This window comes from Peromyscus californicus, unplaced genomic scaffold (assembly GCF_007827085.1).
Source record: "Peromyscus californicus insignis strain IS unplaced genomic scaffold, ASM782708v3 Scaffold_19__1_contigs__length_69161282, whole genome shotgun sequence".
Lineage (NCBI taxonomy): Eukaryota > Metazoa > Chordata > Mammalia > Rodentia > Cricetidae > Peromyscus > Peromyscus californicus.
The window spans coordinates 21,337,342-21,356,629 of record NW_026294491.1 but is presented as its reverse complement, the minus strand read 5'-3'; positions in this window follow the sequence as shown (position 1 = coordinate 21,356,629).

Below are 19,288 nucleotides of genomic sequence, written 5' to 3'. Positions count from 1 at the left end.
TTGGGGTGCTACTTCTCTTCGAGGCTCAAGAGAGGAATACATGGTGTATGGTTGATAAGCTTACTGACCTAGTTATACTGACATGAAATTGATATGCCTGTAATACCATGTGTTAATTTAATTTGATAAGTTCATAGGTGGTGATATTTTAATAAGTGGTTTTTTTTTTTTTTGGTATCTTTATCTCATAGTTTGTGATGGACAGGTAGGCATTGCTCATGTATACTAAAAAGTGCAGAGTAAGTATGACACAGAGTTTGAACTCAAAATCAAACCAAATGGCACTTTATAAATTGGAATCTGGTCTGTAAAATCACTGTCCTACACAATATGAAACAATGTAAGATAGGGTATAGCCTAACCACCATAGTCACCTATGCCATTCTTGAGATGAGGGTTCTCTAAATCCATCCTTTTCTTTGTCAGATCTATTCAATAAGATTTAAAATGCCAAAAGGAAAGCTTAGGGCCATTTCAACCCAAGTTTTGAGAGTTTACTTGACCATTCAGTGACCCACCAATTTGGCTAGACTCAAGGGGCTTAGTATACAAAGGGAGTGGACAGAGAAGTGCTTGTAAGATGATCACAGAAGGAAGACACACATTTATTGAAGCACCTACCTGTAACCCCCACACTCAGAAGGCAGAGTATCCTTGGAAGAAGATGGCTAGGTAGACTAGTCACAGCAGTGAGCTCCGGGTTCAATTGAGAGACCTTGCCTCAATGAATAAATTAAGAAGTGAATGAGAAAGACTCTCAGCAACAACCTCTTGCCTTCACACACTTGCATATGGGTCCAAGGACATGCTCTCTTCCACATACCACACACATATAAATGCAGAGAGGATGTAGTGGAAGGAAGGAAGAATGGTGAAAAGGAGAGGAAAATTGGTTATAATTGAAAGTTCCTAGCTGAGGTTAGAGTTGTGACCTGATTGCTTAAGCTCATGTGTGTTTTACTGTTGACTGGATGTTTTGCCTGTGCAAGAAGCTAATATTTGGACCATGTCATTACACTGGCCTTTCTCTGAAAAGCAAAATGAATTTTTGTTTTGTTTTGTATTGTTTTTTTTTAACAGAAATAACCACAAATCACACTAATTCATCTGACAATATTTGAATGAATCCAATATATTTTATGTGTCACTGATTTTTATAGGTGTGATTAGGATAATCAGTTGGTAATATTTTGCATATTTCTACACTAAAGCATGACACAGGCTGCCTGGACACTTTTTGCTGTCGAAAAGAGAGTTTCTTGATGTTTGATTTTCAGTAAATTATTCTGCTTCGGTTTCTTCTGTCTACAAAATAGATAAATCTGCTTCAAAAGAATTTTTTAGCCAGCAGATCATTGATAAGTGACACTTAACACAATAGGTAGACCCAAGTAGTCACATAGAAAGGTCAGTTCTTTCCAACACTGTCTCTTTTTTACTGCTTCAAAAAGTAGACTCATCTATCAAGGTAGAAAATATTTCTGGTCTCATCTCCCTGACCTCTTCAAATACATTCTCTGTAGCACTTTTAACAAATTTCTTTTTATATTGTTTATTTTTGCCGCTAATTTATTTTCCAAATTGAATCCCAATTATGTCAAGAGAAAGGTTTATACAAGACATGCCATGTTATACACTAACTAGTCCCACATTTATCAACAAATGAGTACTTGTATTGGTTAAATAAAACTAACTACCAAGCCGGGCGGTGGTGGCGCACGCCTTTAATCCCAGCACTCGGGAGGCAGAGCCAGGCGGATCTCTGTGAGTTCGAGGCCAGCCTGGACTACCAAGTGAGTTCCAGGAAAGGCTACACAGAGAAACCCTGTCTCGAAAAACCAAAAAAAAAAAAAAAAAAAAAAACTAACTACCTTTCACTTACACAAGATATTTGACTAAAATCTACATAGCCCTAAATTGACACTTGAATATAAATATTTGAAATACTTTTGGTTGTTTTTCTTGCTTTCAATCATTTCTGGGTTGTCAGTCAGCTCATCACCTTTGGAAGTTATTCATCAAAATTAGATAACTATTGTAATGTCCTGATTCTTTTAACTATTTCATTTTTAATTCTATCTCTGTGTCTACAGTGAGCTGTCATAAACTGCTCTACCCTCTTTCAACCTTCACAACAATCTTTTCTCATTTTGTGATAGCATTAGAAGAACTTTTGTCCTGCTTTTCAATTTCAAATTTTTCTTTGGATGTCTACAAACCTCTTAATAGGAAAGCAATTGTCTAGGAGTGGAATGTTACACACTGGATAGGACTATAATGTTTTACATTTTTAAAAGGTTAAAAGTATCTATATGGCACTTTAGACTCCTCAAAATAATTCCAAATAATAATTCACGTGGTTCTAATGTCAATTCTCTAAAGCAATATTGAGTTATTTTTATTTTTTTGAAAATATAAAGAAATGGAACCCATCAGAGGCTCTGGCACCAAAAATTTCCAAGTCCAAGACCAGAAGTTTTTGTTGCTGTGCATGTTCTTGGTTTTATCAAGGGCAAAGAAATAATAATGAAGAGATCCCTTCTTCCACTGTTCCTCTCCAGCAAGTGTTTCTGCATCTTACAGGTGACGAGAAAAGACCCCAAGTATCATGGCTTTATTGTGTGAGGTTTCATTGGTCTCACTGATACTGGGACGGTGCAGTGCAAATCCACAGCCTTCAGGAGTCTGTCATGGGCAGTTTTGCATCTGACTGAAGATAGGGATCAATAAATGTCCAAAACAAATTCTTTTCTTAGAATGAAGAATCATTTCATTTGTCTATATGGAGTCATCCTCTGTGAGCCCAATTGAGTAACTCCACTAAGATGCTCAGGATATTTCCCTTCTTATCTCTGTCATATCACTTGTCATGATCTTGTATTCACTAAAATCCCTATGATTACATTTCAGTTGATGAAGGAGCCATTTTTTGTATGCGCATCTAAGAATTCCTCAACAGATGTTTAACTTTTTAAATTATTAAAATTGAGCAAAGAGTTCCTACATAACTGTAAGCATGATTTAAGCATAAATGTGTGCAATCATGTCCTTATCTTTGTGCCTGTCTCTATTCAGAGTGTAATGCCCATGATTTGTTATTAAATACATAGGTTTTATAAATGTTTGGTTCAAACTGTAGTCCTTTCACATTTTCTGAAGTGATAGTTCATTAAAAACTATAATGGACTTTAGTGTTTATAGACAAATATTCTTATTTCTTCAGTTAAAGGTAAAAATAATATTTTAGGAAAAATTTCAGGAATTATTCAACACAATTTTACTTCTATTGAGAGAATTGTTAAGTGAATATATAAATGTTTTTCTTATGCAGAGAAATCCATATAAATCTAACTTGAGCAACCACTTCCTATGCCTGGGTGTCTCTTTTTATATTTGTATAGCTGGGGTGTTTCTGACACCCATGCTCTTAAATGTAAAAGATTTTTTCTTCTCTCTATCATTTTAACTTACTGTGAAACAGTCTTCTTTATATTGGTTTCTGGCAGTTTCGTTTCTTTAACTGAACATTTAGCAAGTTTTTACATCTTTATTTAATTATGGCTATCAAGTCACTTCTTTCATTATTCTTAATTGTCCCAAGACAGTTCATGATTGTACTATCATTAGTTTCAGCTGGCCTCAATCTTTACTCGATTTCATTTTGTGAAAATAAATAAGGGGGAGGGAGACAAACATTGATGAAATGTTCCAACAATAGCTTGAAATTGTCCGTGGTGGAGAGTTGGTGGAATTTGTCATGCTAATTGATGTGAATTGAACTGATACTTTATGAAGAAATACGCCAATTAGCTAACTGCCCATTGATTGTAAGTTCATTTAGTAGCTCAGGTATATGGAAATATACATTATGCAAATACTTGGACTTTTACTACAGTTGGCACCATGGACATTCAAACAGTACTGGACATTAGTTTGGCATGTAAGATATGGGAAAATGTGGCTTGCCCTGTGTGATTTAAGCCATATACTTTGTTCCTCATGGTTTTCCTTTTGTTTCCTGGTCCTGACAAATCGTTTGTGAAGACCAGATTCTACTGGCACTTCAAAAATATCCACTGATAGTCCATTTTAAAATCATGCCCACTCTTCAAGGGCTGGTGAATCAGTGATTCAGCCAGTCTTCTGTTATCATCTATGGTACACTAGGAACACTAGGAAGTGTTTACTATGTTCCAGCTAGCAATTTAGAGCATTTTAAAACCAATGTATGCATAAGTACCCAAGACAGAATCTCTATCATAATTTATACTAAGACCTAATATTGAAAATTCTTAAATATACCTTGAGTGAGTGAATAAATGAATGGCTTAGAAGGTGTTTCACAGTTCTGAAAATTATTAATATACAGTTTGATTATCAGACTAGAAATGACTATTCTCCAAAGCAACTACATTAGATTTACAGCAAATTTAGATTTTTATTAAATCTCCTATTTCATATTTATCATTGTTCAGATTGAGAACACATAGCTTACAAAATCAAAAGATGAGGAAATTGAAAACAATATGAAAGTCATTTTTTTCTTAAATTTTATCCCTGTATTGTACAAAAACAAAACGCTAAAGAACAGAGAATGGATCAATCTGTTTTAATGGTTCTATTATAAATTGCATTATTACATATATGTTACATTATGAAGCTTTTTAGAGAAAAATTTAGTGTTGTCAAGATTGCACCACTGTATTTCTCAATATGTATATGCAAACACAAATTTACACATAATTTATATGTGTATATACATATATATATACATGTATATATATATGAACATGTAAATAAATATGTATTAGCTAGGCAGCTACCTAGTTGTCTTTTATTATACATCAGTCTATATGGGAGCCTCATTAGCTATGTGTAGTAGCATGAGGGCTGTCAGATGATTAAATGTCATTTCTGCTGTTTGAGATCTCAGTTATCCTCTCTGTAAGAGCACACTCCATACTATTCCTTCATCCTTGAGGTCCACTTTGCAGGATCAATTTTTGATCTAGAGAGAACTTTGTCTGACTTTTTCTAGTTAGTCCATGGTGATCTCTATACAGTTCACAGAGTTCTACAAGGTAGTGGTAAGGACTTCAACACCTTCAGGAATCCCTCTGTGCCTATGATGTGGGGGAGGCACCTGCTGGTGGTGAAGTTCAAGATCAGGTCATTCATTCTTTTCTTTTCATTCACACCTCTCACTGCCATTTCGCTTAACTTACTCCACAGCTCAATTCACTTCAATTCTCCTCCTACTGACTATCCTCAGAAAAGCAATCCATTTCTCTTTCACCTTATAAATTTTACAATTACAAACTATTCCATGCGTTTCTTCCCTACCTACCACACTGTATCTAACTTGTCAATGGGGACGGGTCAAGTGTCTGATGACTTTATTATCAACGCATGGAAGCTGGCTTTTCAAATAGGTCTGTGTGGGGATCCCTGCTATTGAGTTTTTCTCCAATATCATTAACATCTCTGAAATTTGAAGTATCTCATAAGAAGAGTATTCATTTATTTCTGAAGATCTTTATTCCCTCACATAAGAAACTCATATATTTACTCATTCATTTCATTCCTGCGTACCAATTACCATGCTAAAGACTCGTGATGCTGCTGCAAGAAAATCCATTTGGATACTCTTTAAAGTTTCATGAATAAGAAATACACTAATCAGTTAATTACCAAGTGTTTGCTAAATTATAACTGCAATAGTATTGTGGATGAGAAATAAATGTTAGGGGAGTAAAGAGTGCTGCTTTAGGTTGAGTGCATATGTCAGTGAAGGGAGCACTAAAGATGTACTGCATCAGTAAAATGGATTTATGTACCCAACTTACTCCTCCCGTGTGGTAATATTTTGTTTGTGCTCTAACAAATGAAGCTTGCCTGGAGATCAGAGGGCAGAGCTAGCCACTAGTTAACCATGGAGGCCAGGCAGAGGAGGCACACATCTTTAATCCCAGCACTTGAGAGGAGGAAACAGGAAGTCATATGAGAAAGAAAGTGATAAGGCAGGGTGGAGACAGGAGCTCAGCCCCTGTCAGGATGAGGAGTTGGCGAGGTGAGAGGTGGCTGTGGCTTGCTCCTTTGTCTCTCTGATGTTTCAGTATTTACCCCGATATCTGGCTCTGGGTTTTTATTAAGACCAACTAGAATTCGTGTGACATTCCTGGCCCCAAAGGCTAAGCGGGGAAGAGAAAATTTCGATTAAGACAAAAAAAAAAAAACAAAAAACTAATGACGTGGTGACTCAGTGGTTGAGAGTGCTAACTGTTCTTGCAGAGCACCAGCATTCAATTGCAAGCACTCCATGTCTGGCATGTCTGGTAGCTCACAATACCTTTAACTACAGCTCCAGAAGGACTGACATTGCCTTCTGGCCTCTACCTACACATGCACATACCAAACACAGACACATGTATATCCATAATTCAAAATAAAAGTCATTTAAAAACAATGCAATGTCAGGATGCTACAGCAGAGGCCACAGCAGCTTGAGAAGAAGGCAGCGAGTACTGTAGTGTAAGATTGATCATGGAGGGGAAGGTGGGTACTTACAAGAAAGAAGCTAGGTTGGGTCAAGGAGTCTGTCTCACATCTCAGAAAACAATCTCATCTTCAGTACTTAAACTACAGTGGACAAAAAGGAGATTTGTCTTTATCAGGATAATTTGTATTTTGCAGGATAAAATTATTGGTACTAAGAGACTGAATGTCAAGAGGACTAATTAAAGGTGTTTAAATAGGAAAATGGTATGACGAAAGCATTAAGTTGGTGGTGGTATGGGATAGTTTCTCATTCATCATTATCTTCTACAAGTAAGATATGAGAGGATTATAGCTAATTAAAATTCTAGGCAAGTCAGGTATCAGTTAATTGAGTTTTTATTGCACTTGCACCATCAATTTTCAATGCTTTTAATGAAACAGAATGGGATCTCTTTGGAATTCAAATGTATCTATTGTATTTCAAACTGTATCATCATCTATTTTTCCTTCAGATTGCCATCTGTAAAGCTGCTATAAATGTTCTAAAAATAACCAATAATCTGTGTATCATTTGTTATTTTTCTTCCTGTGAAGAAACTGTCAGGCTATTTTTGTTATTGTTTTCATAAGTAGAAAAAAATCTTGAAACAAAGGAAAATAGAAAGAAAAGGCTTTGTTTTTAATGAATGATAGAGGCTAAGGCATATATATATATATATGTATATATATATACATATATATATATATATATATATATATATATATATATATGTATGTATGTATGTATTAGGACATGATGGCCCATGCCTATAATCCTAGCACTCAGTGGACAGAGATAAGAGGATCCCAAGTTCAGAGTCACCCTCTGATCTACAAAATGACTCTGGGCTAATCCATCCTACTTAGGAGACCCTGTCTCAATCCCTATCCCACCTCTAAAATACTTCCCATAGCTTTATTAATTATCATAATATGACATGAACAATATTTTGTGGATTTCTCCATCATTTCTGATGATCGAATATGAATTAAAACTGGGGCGATAAAATGCATTTTCTATTGTTTTTATTTTCCTCACATTTAAAAAAAAAAATCCCGAAACTAAAAGACCAATTATCTCTGTTTTCTTTTGAATGAGAGAAAATTTGACATCGAGTAGAATCTTCAGGATTTGCTCTTAGACTAACAGAGCTTATTCTTTCTTTGAAAATCCATGGCTATACAAACCGTTTTTTGTTGTTTTGTTTTGTTTTTCCTGATTTGAAATAAAAAATGGAACATTGACATAGAAATACACTAAAGGTTCTTAGCTGAGAGTTTAGGTCAACCTGAATAAATGGCAGAACACTCCTGACAAGTGAAGCACTCATAGCTCCAGGGAGGGAAAAGTCAACTGTATCTGCAGTTGCCTGATTTCTTCAAGCCTGAGCTCTGGCAGCACCAACAAGCTATGCTCTACTACCCCGTTAGAAAGAGAGAGAAGTAATCATTTTATTAACAGTGGCCACAGTGAGAGAAGAAAGAATTAATGAGCGAGGTTCGTTACCACCCAGAGTCCATTTTCCATGAGCTGACATGAGATTCAGGCTTAAACCAAGAGCAGGATGTGCAGGCAACGAAGCAGTCCCTAGTTAATGTGACTTTTCCCCGTCATCATCTCACCTTTGTTCCCAATCCCTTTGTCCTACAAGGTAGTCTGACAAGGTAAATGTCTAGGAGACAAGTTCCTACTTGTCTGGCAGTACGGGTTTCCAGCCTTTTCCCTCCCTTTCATGAAATTCCAGGGCAAATTCCTATCCTCTGGCATCCACTGTTTCAGTATTCTGACAGCCAAATAGAGAGGCATCTTCCCTCCTGCCAGGAAGGTTACATAAATACCATGAGGTTGCCTTCAAAACGCCCAAATGTCTTTGCAATTCAGAAAATTATTTCTGATTTCTGAATGTCTTTCTTTCCTGTATATCATTGAATGTTGTGGAATATTAAAGATGTGCTGCATTCTTTTATGTTGCATTTGTTTAACTCTGTGAAGCTGTGTTACTTTGCCTGTCTAAAATGCCTGATGGTCTGCCTAATAAAGAGCTGAACAGCCAATAGCAAGGCAGGAGAAAGGACAGGTGGGGCTGGCAGGTAGAGAGAATAAATAGAAGGGGAAAAAGAGAGAAAGAGAGACATGGAGAAGCAAGAGAAGAAGGAGGAGGTTGCCAGAGGCCAGCCACCCAGTCACACGGCCAGGCATGAAATAAGAAGGAAAGAAAAGATATAAAGAAATAGAGAAAGGTAAAAGCCCAGAGGCAAAAGGTAGATGGGATAATTTAAGTTAAGAGAACCTGGCTAGAAACAAACCAAGCTAAGGGTGGGCATTCATAAGAAAGAATAATCATCCATGTGTGTTTTTTTGGGGAGCTGGGTGGTAGGCCCCCAAATGAGTAAAGTACAAGAGTAAGAAAACAACTACCAACAAGTGAATGTCATTTATTCTACCTGAAACTGTCATAAAGATTCTTATTATTTATATAATAATAAATATTTATTCTTTTCTCTTTCTCATTGCATTGCAATTTCATTACATATTGGTCACTACATCTACTCTCAGACAGGGGCACTGAATCTTAAAACAAGTTTGCATCTTTTCCCCAGCACATCACTACCTAATAAATAAGGGTGATTTTTTTTTTTTTTGCTACCAGAGAATAAAGCAGAGCATACCAAAGAAGAGGATGCTGTCTTTTACTGTGTGAGTGGGAACCCTGAGTCTTTTCTTTCATGTGCTATTTTATGATAAGCTACCGTTATAGAAATACATCAATTAGTGTATTCCTATGTGCAGATCTCAAATGATTCTATGTGCTCTTTGGAGCAAAAAAGAAATTTAAATTTCTATTTGACCAGTAAATAGCACAAAGCTTCATAATAGCAAGAACACACAGAATTTTGTTTTCTATTTATCAACTGGCAGCCATATATCCTATGGCTGAATAAATTTGTTAGTTCCCTGTACTGCAGCAGTACAGAGTTCATAAGAATTAGGATTATATTTATTCATTAAAGATTTGCTCCCTAGGCTACAAAAGCTCACAAGTGATATAATCAATCATTAAGAGATGATAGAAAAAAAATCCTCAAATAAGGTATTGTTGTGTACAGGGAACATAGGTGTGTTGTAAAGAGTGACTCTGGAACTGTTACCATACAAGAGGGAAAAGGAAATATTTTTGAAACTAAAAGCAGTGTAAGCAATACTGTGGTGGACAATTCTATGTATCCCCTTGGCTAAGATATCCTCCCAGATATTTAGTCAAATACTAGTGGAGAGCTTACTGTGAACCTATGTATTTTGGTAGATAATTATCATGTACATCAGTAAAATGCATAAACTGGATTGTATTCAAATGGCAGGTAAGACTTCTTCAATTACTTGGAGATCTTAAGCAAAAGGCCTAATGACCTCCACCAGAGAAGACAATTTGTCTAGAGGATACCACAGACTTAGGACTCCAGCACTGGTTCCTCTCAGGTCTTCAGCCTGACCATCTGCTCTGAAACTTTGTATATGCCAGACGTCTACAATTCTTAAAATATAAACTGATTCTTAAATCTCTCTCTCTCTCTCTCTCTCTCTCTCTCTCTCTCTCTCTCTCTCTCTCTCTCCCTCCCTCCCTTCATATCTCCCTCCCTCCCTCCCTCATTCTTAATATGTGGCTTCCAAACTTCTAACTAACTGTAGATCAAAAACATGCAGGGGAAAAATTGCATTTTTCTTGAATTTATATATTTTCTTTCCACTCTCACCTGAGCAACACAGTAGAGAGTTGACACCTGTTGATATCATGTGCAATTGAATTAGGTGTTAATGCAACTCAAATGTAATCAAAAGTCCATAGAATATATAGAAGAATGTACATATATCATACACATATACTATGACATTTTACATCAGGACATTGAGCATCTGCAGATTGTAGCATCAAAGGAGGAAGGTTTTGTTATCACACATTCTAACCAGCAACTCGTGTGTGTGTGTGTGTGTGTGTGTGTGTGTGTGTGTGTGTGTGTGTATGTGTGCATGAATTTGTACATGCATGAATGTGTGAGAGAATACACACACACATTCGTATATAAACATGCACACACATCCTTTTGGTTTACTTTCTCTGAATTAAGAAAGCTTATAAAATGTATCAGTAAACCTTGTTGCAGTGTTTCCTTTGATTGGTATCCTCTTCTTGCTTATTTAATATATATCTCAATTTGGTGGATAAATCCTATGAATAAATATGGCATACAAAAAGTGTATAAATGAAATTTAACATTAGATGTATTTAAATTAGATGTATTCTAATACAGAAGAATATATATGTGAAGTCCTATGGAATATGAAGAGAAATGAGTCATAGTTTTCTTGTTTAAGCTTTACTTTGGGGTTTGGCTTATTGTTGTTCGGGCTTTCTGTGCTTTATTTATTTATCTATTTATTGTGGGGGAAAGAACATGTGGAGGTCAGGGGACAATTTGTGGGAGTCAGCTTTTTTTCCATTCCACCACATGGGTTCCTGGAATTGAACTAATGCTTATCAAGTTTAATGAAAAGAACTTTTACTAGCCACAATATCCTAATGGCTCTCTACCTCTTCCTTTTAAAAATAAAATAAAAAAATAGGAACTCAGAGGAATGTGTTTAATTTGGAAAGTGTATTAAGGTCAAGTTATAATGGAGCTCACAAACACAATATAGATAAATAGAACTCAAATGTGAGGTAAGTATAGGGAATAACCCATATGTAGCTAATGATTGAATCCAGTGGAATTACACAAAGCTATCCATACACATATTGAGTAAAATAAGTAGTGAAGGAAAAGGTCTTTGGAACAAACAGGAGTTAAAAACAGACGGTTGATGGGTTGGAGAAATGGCTCAAAAATTACAAGTTCTAGCTGTTCTTCCAAAGAACCCAGATCTGATTCTCAGCACCCACATGGTAGTTTACAACCATCTGTAACTCCAGTTCCAGGGAATCCAACACCCCCTCTGGTTATTCTGGGAACTAGGCACATATGTTATACATGGACATACATGGAAGCAAAATTATATATGTAAAATAAGTTTTGAATTAAAAATAAATAAACAGAGGAGATCCTGAGCTGTTAGAATCATTTCTGGAAAATGGGAAACATAAAAGGTGAGTTTTGTCTCCTAGGCCAGGAAAGGAAAATGCACTGTCAACATGTAATATTTTGAACTTTGTGCAATTTCATCCAACCATATTCAGCTATGCATTCCAAAAGTGATACAAGGAGATATTTTGTCATAAGCAAGATTTTTCTGTTTTAGACTCAGGAGAATTCTAGGCAAACAGTGATGGCTGTTCAGCCTATAAAGGAAGTATAATTGCATCCATGTCAAAGGAATACATTTGAAGGAGTAATCAGGAGAAAATACCATTCTTCTTCCTTCCTATTAATATTAAAAATTCTTTGTGTGTACAAAATGAAAGAATGGACCTTATCCAATCATTCAGTGTTTGTGAGGACCTTGGTACCCTAAGGGCAGAGAAAGACTTCATTCAATGAAGCAAGTAGATAACATAAGTGAATAATCAGATGGCATGTGTTATATTTTGTTATGCTTAGTTTTTAATGTTTTTTTTGTGCTCCAGATGGCTCGGTGAAATGGGTTGACAATGGAGTCCCTACTAACATTAAATCAGAGGGAAAGGAGAAGTTTTGGGGGGTAAAAAGTAACTAGAGGCAGAAGACAGGTATAGCTTGACGTAGAGAAAGGTGTTTTTGGATGACTGACATAAGAGACAACACACCAATTGCTGTAGTTAAATGCAATATTTGAATGTTCATGCAGCTATAGACTGTTAACCAAAAGACAGGGAGTTAATATAATTATCAGTGTTTGTGTATTTCCTATTAATAACATACCGTTAGGGTTTCATATAAATTATCTTTTGAAAGAGTAACAACTAGCTATGGCTCTCCAACAACAAAAAATATAAACAAAACATAACAGCCATTAAAATCAAGTATCTGTTACTTATCTTGGTGAAGTTCATGTAGGGCCCAACCTTTGACATGAGTACAATTCAGTGTCAGGTAACATTTGGTATATAAAGGATAAATGACTATGATGAACTATGGCTCAAAAGCAGCAAGTTCAAAGCCTTAGTTTTATAAAGAACCTATCAAGGCATAGAGCTCAATCTGACTTTGGCAGAGGGTATTAGGAATACACTTAGTACATAGACATCAGCTGAGAGACTGTCATAATGGTGTTATCTATGGAAGTGAAGGTAATCTCGGATTTAAACCTCAGCCAACATTAGACCAAATATAGATCACCTAAATGAATGAGATTTTTAGCTTTTGTATTGATTTCCATATCCTGATTGTTTCACTCTTCACCCATCATCATTTTAAGATGCCCATAATGTTAGGCCTGTGTTTAACTTCTTACTTGGAGTATTCACTGTTGCCTTGGGCATTTCATTTTCATAAATAAGTCATTTTTTTTCTCTTCCAAGATTTTCTCTGCTTTTATTTTTGCCTTTTGCATTTTTTTGGCTTATTTCCTAGTGTTTAGCCAAGATAATCCCATGAATTTTATCCTACCTCAATAAGTACAATGCTACAAATTCAACAAAATATCTTCTTCTTGTACATGGGTCAAATATTGCACTCTTACAAATCTGTAATAGTATTCCTTCAGTTATAACAGCAATAAAGTTGAAACAAGATTAGTAATGATTATGGAAGACTGTATGGAAACATTTTTGCCATATTTTCTATAATTATCAACAGGCAAGTCTTCTTGAATAATTCCTGATCTATCTCTCTCTTTGTAGATAGATGATAGATAGATAGATAGATAGATAGATAGATAGATAGATAGATAGATGCATACACATACATACTTACATACATACATACATACATAATGTCTAGGTTAGGTTTCATTTGCTGTAATGAAACACCATGACCAAACCAACTTGAGAGGGAAATGGTTTGCCTGGCTTATACTTCTACATCACTGTTCATCATTGAAGGAAGACAGGACAGGAACTTACACAGAGCAGGAATCTGTAGGTAGGAGCAGATGCAGAGGCCATGGAGGAATATTGCTTACTGACTTGCTCATCATGGCTTGCTTAGGTTGTTTCTTCTAGAATCCAAGACTACCAGCCCAGGTATAGAACCACCTAAAATGAGCATGGCCCTCCCCCATCCATCAGTAATTAAGTAAATATCCTACAAATGGGTATTATGGTGGCATTTTCTCAATTGAGGTTCCCTCCTTTCAGATGACTCCAGCTTGTGTCAAGCTGACATAAAACTAGCCAGCACAGATACATAGATAGAAAATAAGATGGATAGATGACAGCTCTGTAATTAATTAAAAATGACAAATCAGTCAAAACTGGTGATTTGAAAGAAATATAGTCAATCAACCATATATAAAAGTCCATTTCTCATTTTACATATGTATGACTTGAATTTACCCATAGTTAGTTTTATAAAATACTCTTTTCTTTTACAAGACATTACTCTTTAATAAGTCACACAGAGATGAATCTGAAAGATGCAGTGTGGAGAGAAGCATGTCAAGAGAATTGAAATAATTATTTGCAACTAATTTCCAAGGAATCTGATTCAAAGTTAACAATTCTCTAAAACTGACCATGAATAGAAAAAGAAACACACGGCAGTGTTGAAGCTGAATTGTTTTTAGATTAGTAAATTCCAACCTGAAATTAATCTTTATAACCTAATCAGGGCAAAGAAAAAAATCTGACATTTGGAACCAGAGGTCCATAGGCTGTGTTATTTGAATTGCATATGTCTGTGTTGGGAGATTTATGATCAGAAATGAAAAAATAGCATAACCAAGCACTATTGTCTAAAGTCTATGTTTTCTCAAATTTCATGAGTTGAAAACTGATCCCCAGTGTGAGGGCATTAAAAGGTGGGGCCCTAAGGAAGTAATTAGTAATTTCATATTGAATCAAGCCCCTAGAAGAGATTCTACAGAGCTAGCTGGAACCTGATAATATGAAGGAAGGAGACCTTCCCTAGACCTGACCGTGCTGAAATCATAATCCTGGCCCTTCTAATTTCCAGAACTCTGAGAATAGAATTTTTCCTTTATATAAGCTGTTCAGTTTAGGACATTTAGTCACAGCATCCCAGAGTAAATGGAAAATCGCCTATAAGCACATGTTTAGCTATAGGTGAGAGTCTGGAAAAACTGTAGGACCATTCTTACTAACAAGAACATAGAGAGATCACAGTCATAACTCATTGAAGGAGTTGAATTGTCACATGAGAGTTCTCCTATGAATATGACCACCTCCATCAGGATGAAAGAATACAAGATTCAGTAGTATTTTGCTGGTGTATCTGCAAGGTATGCAAAAGTTTTCTACAAACATCAGAGAAGACAGTCACTTACTATTCATTCCATGACAGGATCTGCTAGTCTTCAAAATATAATTAGAGAACACAGATATGGGAGAGTTAACCAGTAGGGTCTGCTTAAACTCAAGTGTGTGTATTTTGTATATTTTGTTGCTACACAAGTTGCTAAAAGGTCTTATTAATAAAAAACCTGGAGCCAGATATTGGGATGAAAACTGAGAGATCAGAGGAAGAGAACAAGCCAAGCCATAAGTTCATACCAATAGGAAATCCTCAGCCCAAGAGAGAGCTAATTCCTGTATACTCATGCCTATATACCTTTCTATACCCTGCCATCTTACTTCCTCTCTCCACCCAGTTACATCACTTCCTCTTTCTGCCAAGCTCTGTCACTTCCTGTCTGTCTGTACAGACCTCCAAACCTCTATGGTTAACTAGTGCTGGGATTAAAGGCATGTGCCACCATGCCTGGCTCTGTTCCCAGTGTGGCCTTGAACTCACAGAGATCTGGATGGATCTCTGCCTCCCAAATGCTAGGATTAAAGGCATGTGCTACAACTGCCTGGCCTCTATGGTTAATATAGTGGCTTCCTTTTTCCTCTGATCTCCAAGCAAGCTTTGTTAGAGCACAAATAAAATAGCACCACATTTTGTCTCATTGAAAGGAAAGGGGTGAAATTTATTTTACTCAAAGACTTCCACCAGCCCCAGGTTTTTCACTAAATATCAATGCTGAAAAACCTAAAGTGGCAGAACATAAGAAGGCCAGAAGAGGGATCACAATTCACAAATGTGACTAGTAAGATGGCTCATTGGCAAGGAACTTGATGTCCAGCTATCAACCTGAGCTGGTCCATCCTCAGGATCCATGTGAAGAGAACTGACTTTAGAATTTTCCTTTAACATACACACATGGGCAGTGGCATGTACACATGCACACACACACACACACACACACACACACACACACACACACAGTACATAATATTTATTTTAATTTTCACAATGTAGATCTTTTTTATAAGGAAGTTCAGTGATGATAGATAAATAGATAGATAGATAGATAGATAGATAGATAGATAGATAGATAGATAGATAGAATAAGTCCCCTTCTTTTAGGAACTAAAACTTCCTAAACAGAATGTGAAACATTAGCAAAACCAAATAAACTGCTGTGCAGGAATCTCAGAACCTGGGTGTACAGCACTCCTCAGACTTTCTGCTAGAGATGAATTTACATAAATCTATAGTTTACTGGAGACAATTACCAGCTTTAACTGCATGTATCACCATCAACAGGCCTGGAAAAGGCCGCAACAGCTCAGCTCATTGATCATTTCCTCTGCTATAGTATATATATATATATATAGCATGCATACACAAATGTTAATATTAGTATTCAAATTTAAAAACTGAAAAAGCTCCAATATCCTCAGCTCCCTTAACATATATTATTTAACGTTTATTATAAATCATACAGTGTGCTTTTGTTACAACACATTTCTTATATTTAGGATGTAGTAAGAAAAGAAACTCGAGGAATATTGAATTAAAACAATTAATCATTCCAAAAGAAGGATTGTATGAAATATCATATTGGTAAGTGAGATAATCTGTACTAAGTGGCAGGCTAAAATATTGAGCTGTATACTAAGAGGCTAGATAACCTCAAAAGTCCAGCTTTACTCCATCATCCCCATAATCCTTTGCAATCCACCCCCACTCTCTGCATTTTCTACACAATTCACTTCCCTCTTTTTCTGAGAAAATGATCCTGTCTCAGTGTTAGGATGCATTAGACTGTCGTTCCACAACCCTCAATTCAGTTTCATAGTTCATTTCCCTCTGTGCAGATACTGTTCACTAACTTCAACATTTCTTACCTTCTTCCTCTATCTAGTAGAACTTTCATTTACTTGAACAATGAGTAGTACTTAGCCAAAGCTCTCAGATGTTAGTCTTTGGGATCTGCGTTGACTTTTCAGAAGTGCAAAGTGCTGTGAATGTCTTCTATTCTACAATAAATAATACCACTCACAGAATAAATGGCAGTCATAATTGGAAAGAAAGCCCTTACCTCGCCATTTCATATCTTTGTGCTGATTTACTGTATAATTAAGAGTCCCTAAGTGCAATTCCTCACAGGAAACCTGGAAACAGAGCTCATATATTTGTCAATGAGTAATACATGGTGTATCCAGTTCTTATGTAGCTAAAAATTAGTCTGGCCTTCCTCCCCTAAAGTACAATAGACTACATCTATTCTACATCTCTTAGAAACAAATGTGGCTGCTACATGATCCAACCCTTAGGAGGTTTGCTGAACACAATATGAAATATTTAAGGAGGGACTATTTATTCTGGGGTAGATGTAAAGTTTTCTTATGTGCTATGATTTAAATGATGGTATCTTCAAACTTCATGTGAAAAATTTATAGCACAACAGTGTTGAGAGATGTTGCTTGCAGAGAGTGATTAAGTTACAATACTGATAGCTTCATGAATGCATTGATTCCATTATTATATGTCCTGGGGGTTCAGGGTTGAATCTCTGTCCTTCTGCCATTTAAATTTTGAGGACAAAGATAATCTACATTATTGAGAAGGCAAAGAGCTGCCCTCACAAGACCAATACCAGTGCCTTCTAAGACTTCCCAGAGTCTAACATGACTAACATAATTAATTTCTGGGTTTTTTTATGAATTATTTAGACTGAGCTATTCTGTTACAGTAACAGGAAGAGATGGTGTTTCCCAGATCCTCTAATGAGCTTGAGTAAAAACCATGACATAAATAAAAGGAAATTCCAATATTTTTTAATTGTGGCAGGTGAGGGCATAGTGTTTATGAAGTTCTAAGCTGGGGCTGGTTGGTGAGATGACTCAGTAGATAAAAGTGTTTGCTGTGCAAGCCTGATAGCCTGAACTTAAATACCTGGAACACATTGTAGAAAGAAGCAGACAGCCCCTGAAAGTTGTCTTATGAATTCCATTGGACACATGCTAAACGCACACATACACACACACACACACACACACACACACACACACACACACACACACACTCAAATAATAATAATAATAATAATAATAATAATAATAATAATAATATGTTTTAAACATTTTTACTTTTTATTTAAACTTTTAGACAATGAATGCCTGCATGTACGTCTGTATGTATACTACTTGAATGCCCGGTACTGAGGAAGGTCAGAAGAGAGCATCGGATCCCCTAAAACTGGAGTTACAGACAGTTGTGAGCTACTATGTGGATGCTGAGAATTGAATCTAGGTCTACTGGAAAAACAGACAGTGTTTTTAACTGCAGATCTATCCCTCCAGGTCCCAAATGTTTTGACATATACATAATTTTCCTACATGCTATTTTTTAATTGTGGTCAATTACTGTAGGCTTAAGCTTGAAAAATAACTTTATAATACTTGTTTTTTTCATTAAAAGTTGCTGTTCCAAGTCAACTTTGAGCAACTTTCTGAAATGCATGTCAGCTTGTCAAAATCCTCAGGCTATAGCATGATGTGGAGAAGACAAAAATGTAAGATAAACAACTCAAAATTCAAAGTAGACTTGGCCTCATACAGACACTTAAGGCAGTATAATCCTTAATGCACCAGCTTGAAGGGCCTAAATTACCCCTTCTTGAAAATGTCAAGGTCAAAGCTACATACAATACCAGTTACTTGCTTTATTCCTTCAAGATTTCTCCATAAGAACAAATAAAAATATTCCTGCCATTTGTTACTTTTAGTTTTTATGATTTTCTCCCCAAATCTCTGTAAACTATTTTCTTATTTTTGCAGGAATTTCTCTGAAAAGTTGAAGTTATATCACTCCTTTGTCCCAATCTTCAATAACAGAGAGCATATTAATAAAATTACTGTGAAAATTGATATTCCTACCTGTACAATAACATGTCCAGAACATATATGTGTTTCTATTGTATCTTTCTATGAACTATGCAAATTTAAGATGCATGATACTCTTTTTCATTTTGAGGCTTCCACAAAAAGATATTCTATTTTACCAAAAAAAAAAAAAAAAAATCAAGGAAGACTTTGTTGAAGACAATTGTGTTAGGGAGCTTGATTCCTTTCCAGTAAACAAATATCAGAAATGTTTGCTGTGGTAACACAGAGAATTTAGGACATTGAGACCCTCAGGGTTAGGTTAATCCTTGTGAATAAGTATCTGTTTGCAGAATGACAAAAATTGACAGAATTGCAGAATGACAGAAATTGGGCTCCTGTTTGCTTACAGAGACTGGAAGCTAGTTTTTTTTTTTTTTAATTATTTATTGTATTTCAAAGAGTTTGCTTCCAGATCTCTGGAAGACATTTCCAGAGTAACACCT